Genomic DNA, 6,056 nt, shown 5'->3' with positions numbered 1-6,056 from the left:
ACCCCTGAGCCAAGTGTTCTCCATATCCCATATCCTGTTGATCTTATGATAATTCTGTGAAGTAGGGGTGAAACCCAGCTCTAACTGATTCAAATCCTGTGTATTCAACTCCTGTGCCACACCAATGCTGCTGAGAGCACAGGCTCACTGCGGCAAGACTGAATATGAGCATGAAAAGAGTTGGGTTCAGTCTCTGGGACTGGATCTGGAGCTGTATGTGACTGAGCCAGGTGAAAGGAGACAGTGCCCTGATGGAAAAACAGAATAAAGACAGTGTCCGTGATGGTGGAACTGAGATTTAAATCAGACCTTATAAGGTATTCCTTAGGTAGATGGATAACTTGGAATTTACACAACTGCTGACCCTATCTAACACCATTTATGTCTTTTGACTTAATGTGATTAACGTGTGGATATGAGGTGCCCGTTTGAGCCCACTGTGAGATGGCAATTGAGACTTCCCTGCTCATTCTTCTCAGAAGCCTTGTAGTTAAGGAGATGAAGGGACTGAGGGTTTGAGTCACTGTGCACCAGAGCCTCCACACTCTTGGCCCTACTGCGCCCAACAGGGTGGGGGTTTATCCTTGAGGAAAGAAAATGGGATGATGGGAATTTATCTGAGGTTGCTGATCCCTCTCCCTGCTCCTCAGACTCTCTGCCCTCTCCCAGGGCCAACCAGCACTTTTTTTTTTTAATGTCTTTATTTTATTTTGAGAGACAGAGACAGAGAGCGAGCAGGGGAGGGGCAGAGAGAGAAGGAGACACAGAATCCAAAGCAGGCTCCAGATTCTGAGCTGTCAGCATGGAGACTGACACAGGGCTCAAACCCACAGACTATGAGATCATAAGCTGAGCCGAAGCCAGACACTTAACCAAATGAGCCACCCAGGCACCCCCAACCAGCACTTTCTAAAGTCCTTTTCACCCTGGGTCCTTAGTTGGCCAGAAAAATGTCAGCCACTCCCTGTCAGAATCTTGGCTTACTATACACTAGTGTCTGATGTCTTCAAATCACCATCTGAGCAGTAACCTTAAATGCTTAAAAAAAATCATTCTCTTGAATAAGATGCTCTCTCTCTCAAATACAAAAAAAATTAACTAGAACTTGTTATCTAAGTTTTCTTGGGTTTCACTACTCTATAGGAGTGATAAGCAAAGAGATAAAGACCAAACATTCCATTGGGAATTCTCTCATATTTATTTCTCGCCTTGTGCAGGGGTCCGATAGATTCTGGGTCGGAAGGATCAAAAGTGCCTTCTCTTCATTTTGATTTGTTTCTGACCATTGTTACCTTGAAATATAAGCATGCCCCCTCTCCCACCAACGGGTCTCTGTTAGATCACCGCCCACGTACATACCGACTTTTATAAGACACCTTTCAAAAGATAAAACAAAAGATGAATGTTTTCAAAATGTGATCTATATTAAACTTTATAAAACAACATTGATTTGGAAATAATTCATCATGAACAAGCAAATGATCTTAGAAGGTGTTTGCCTCCTGATCTTGTTAAGGAATATTTTGAGCAAATTGGAGGTTGAAGTCAAACATGACTCCTTTTGGCTTTTCTTTTTTTGTCTCTCTTTTCCTATATGTGTGTTCCCTCTTCACAACTCTCCCTTATTTTTAAAAAAATGTTTATTTTTTTAAGAGGAAGAGAGAGAGAAAGAGAGAGAGGAAGAAGCAGAGTGAGAAAGAGAGAGAAAAATCTCAAGCAGGTGCCTCACTATCAGTGTAGAGGCTGATGTGGGGCTTGAACTCATGAACCGTGAGATCATGACCTGAGCCAAAATCAAAAACTGGATGCTGAACCGACTGAGCCACCCAGGCATCCCTTTCCTTCTTTCAGTCTGTCAGTGTGGTCTGTGCCCCTGGCCTCGGAGCCAAATGCAGGACTCATTCACCCACTTCCTGCTTCTGCTTCCACCTTTATAATGAAGGCGTCCTTAAGTATGGCATCCTTAAAAGCAAGAGGATTCCATTCAGTAACAATCTAGTTGGAGAGGAAATGAATCCTCATGCTTACCTAACAAGGTTCGTTCATTTATTAATTCCTAAGCTACATATTGAGGACCTACTCTGGGATGTGTAAGAGAACAAAGCAGACAATACGCATATGTGATACACAAGTCCAGTATTTAGGATATCAGGAGGTAATAAAAGCCGCGGAAATAATAGAGCAGAATAGGGAAGTTGGGAGTGTAAAGGGTAGATCTCATTAAGGAGAAAGGGAGAGAAGGAGCTGGACAAATGTCTGGCAGAAAGGAATCTAGGATAGAGGAGCGAGCTGGTGCAGAGGATCAGAGGTGGGGGCAAGGGTGGAGCGTTCAGGGAAGAGGGAGGAGAAAGGTGCTCATGGAGTGGAATGAGGGCAGGAACACAGAATAACCTGAATCAGTGAAGTGTGAAGGCTGGCAGACTGTGGAGGGCCTTTTTGTCCGTTACAAAGAATTTGGCTTTCACTGAGTGAAAGGAGAGGTTTGAGGAGAGGAGTGATTAAAAGGTTCATGATGATTTCTGTTCCAAAAGTGGAATCTGGAGGAAATTGCAGTAATCCAGGCAAGAGATGGAGGAGGCCTGGGCCACCAGTGAGGGCCATGACAAGGGGTCATGTCAGTGGGCCCCAAATATATCTGGAAAGAAGACTCAGCAAAATTCGCTGATGGATTGGAGGGAATGAGCTAGAGAAAAACAGGCATAAGGACACCTCCAGGGATTGTTATCTGTGCATCTGTAAAGACGGAGTTACTTACCATCAACCAAGATGATAAGGGTTATTGGAAGAGCAAGTTTTGGTGGGAAGAGCAGGAATTCAATCTTGACAGGTTGATTCTGAGACATCGAGGACAGAGTGGAGGTGTCAAATCTGCAGGAATACTTGAGTCTGAAGTTCAGGGGAAAAGTCTGCACAGCAGGTTTGCCAGTGTGTGATCAGTGTAGAGCTGATGTTTAGAATAAGAACACTGTTGGGGGAGCCCGTCGAGAGGTTATGACTGCTGGTTGACACTCAAGCTGGGAATTGGAGGCTCCCCACCGTTTCCATAACCAGAGGCTGCTCTGAGGACATACACTTGACAGCTATGTGGCACGGAGACCATCTGGACTGTATATGTGACTAAAGCCGGTTAAATTCTCTATACAAACTCATCAGATTTGGCAGGCAGGTGCAGAGATCTGTTTGTCCTGTTATTACCCAAGGTAACTCCGTAACTAAGTTCCCTTGCTCATTAAAAATGCCAGCAGCCACCTACCTTTCTGGAGTGGCCTGCCTCTTTCTTCAGCCTCTCCTTGCCTTCCATGTGCAGGGCCTGGTTTCAGATTATACCTGGGAAGCACCAGAGGAGGTTGGGAACCAACAGAAACTGGACAGCATCACATGAGGAATGAATGCAGGTAGAGAAGAGATGTCCAAGGACTAAGCTATGAAATGATGAGGGGGAGGGAGGAGAATATGAAGGAGCAGCCAGTGAGGGTCCTGCAGGAAGATGGAGGAGAAGTTGCTCACCTGTGACAGAGACTCCTTCAAGGGAAGGTCAAGACTGAGGATTGACACGCTTTAGCAAGGACATGGGGGTAATCGGAAACAATGGCCAAAGCATAATACCATTGCAATCTTATCTATTTATTAACAAGTTGAAATTTAAAGAAGCAAGGCCATCCAGATTCTATAAAGTTATTTACCAAACAATCAAGTGAACAAACCAAACAAGAAAAAGAAAAAAGAGAGAAAGGATTTGAAGTTAAAAATGTATTTTAACTTATGCTGAATTGTCAACCCTTCTCCCGTGCTTTACACAGAGAGATCCAAATTTGTCTTTGAGGGAAAGGTGAATACCTTTTCCCTAGGGAAATTTTATGGTGAAAATAAGAAGTTGTTCTTTTGCGCCCTCATGGCCTATCTACTTTCCCTCTTGAGGATCTCATTTATTAGTCTCACAGACTTCATTTCATCTACACCCTGACATTGCCTGAATTTGTATTCTTAGCCTGAATGTGTTTCCTGAACTTCAGGAGCAAGAACCGCACTGTTGACCAGACGTCTCCAGTTATATGTCTAATAAATACATCAAGCTGATTATGTCCCACACCGAGCTAATCTTACTCCAACATCTGTTCTACTTCTGATATCCCCATCTCAACGAATAGTAACCCCTTTGTCCAGTTGCTCAGGACAGACCTTGGAGTCATCTTTGGCTGCTCGCTTTCTTTCACATCCCAGATCGCATCCATCAAGAAGTCCTGTTAGTAATAGGTCAACATGTATCCAAAATCCAACCTGTCTCATGGCCTACACTACTATCTCTCTCTCACCTGGACGACCATATAGACTCCTGATTTGTTCTTCTGCTTCATCTCTGGTCCTCCTTAAGGGCATTTTCTCAGCACTCATGCCATTCCTTGGCTTGAAATCCTCCAGTGGTTTCCATTGTCTTACCGAGTAAAAATCAAAGTGCTTTTGGTGACTCATAGAGCCTTGCAGGATTTGGTCACCAGACCTCTCTGACCTCAGCTCCTACTTTTCTGCCATTTGTTGCTCAGCTCAAACCATGTAGCTCCCTGATGCTCCTCATACACCCCAGGCTCGCTTGATTTCAGGGCCCCTACACTGCCTGCCCCTTCTGCCTGGGCTCTACTTTGGCTGCTTATCAAATGTTCCCTTCCTGGTTGGCCTTCCTGGGACCCCCCCTACCTGAAACTGCATTTCTCCAACTCTCTTTCCCTCCCTCCTCTGCCTTTTATCCCCTGCCTAATTGAAATGCTATCTAAAATGTTTTATCAATATTCTTTCCTTATTTGTGTTGATTATTGTCTTTCTTCTCTGCGAGGATGTAAATTCCACGTGGGCAGGTCTATTTGCCTGTCTTTGTTCTGTTTGGTGCATTGTTGTACCTCCAGTATCTGAAGCAGTGATTCACACTGAAGGCGCTGCCACTAGCAGTCTGGGTTCAGCATTTTTCTCTTATAAGCCCTGTTGATGCTGAATTGGTGTACACAACCGTGATAATTATTAAAACATTGAAATATTTCCTTATTGATGAAACTTCAGCCCCCATCCACCCAAAACCCTCTACTGTACTCCCCTGCAATCTCCTCATAATCCAGAAACCACAAGATTCAGCCCAGCTCCTTTGCAGTGACCAGGGTCCTTGTAACTGGCCAGTGCCTACGTGACACTACTTCTGTCATATATTTCAAGCGTCACCTTTGCTCACACCCAATAAACTACATAGAGGCCTACCTAGCTGGTTGCTCATAATCTTAGCCAGAAAAACTCTGAAATAAATTCAGAGAGGAAACTTACCTAAAAAATTTTGGGGGGAAAAAGACAGACCACAGAACTTGTTCTGGACGACTTGTTCTGGGAATCATTCTCAAAAACAAAACAAAACACAAGCAAAAACAAAAACAAAAAACAAAAAAAACCCCCAAAACCCACAACCAATTTTCTCTACAGATCATTTATTATGGGAAGTCTGATGACTAAATATTGGTAAGACCTCCAGAAGCAGTTTCTCACGGTGTGTCACCAGAAATGAATCTGGGTCTTTTGACTTCAGTACAGTGCTGCTTTTGTTACATGCTTCGGAGACTATGAATTCATTTTGTTTTAAAATACTGGGAAATAACTAATTCTCAATTAAAACCACAGATCTTAAATGTAGGCTAGGATTTGATAATAATATTCATGTATGTAATCACCAACCCAAACACCACTGAAAGCATTTCTTCTTCTCAGAAATTTCCTCCCCCGCCTTTTCCCCACCAAATTCCCAGTCTCAAACACATGCTTTCCAATTTTCCGATGTAGGTTAGTTAGCCTACCATTGAGCTTTGTAGAAGTGTAATATGCAATATGTATGCTTCCACGTTTAGTTTCTTCTGCTTGGTGTAATTTGGGGACAGGGTGTTGGGCAGGGCGTTATTATTTCCTATTTTGCAACAAACTCAAACTTACTGAAAGTGATCTTTTTGAGATTCATCATGGTATTATATCAGTAATTCCCTTCTTTTTCATGGCCTTTTCATTACCCATTCTCCTGGCCGATAGACATT

This window comes from Crocuta crocuta, unplaced genomic scaffold, assembly GCF_008692635.1.
Source record: "Crocuta crocuta isolate KB4526 unplaced genomic scaffold, BGI_CrCroc_1.0 scaffold118, whole genome shotgun sequence".
In the NCBI taxonomy this organism is placed as follows: domain Eukaryota; kingdom Metazoa; phylum Chordata; class Mammalia; order Carnivora; family Hyaenidae; genus Crocuta; species Crocuta crocuta.
The sequence above is the reverse complement of the archived record's forward strand: the minus strand, read 5'-3'. Positions refer to the sequence as shown.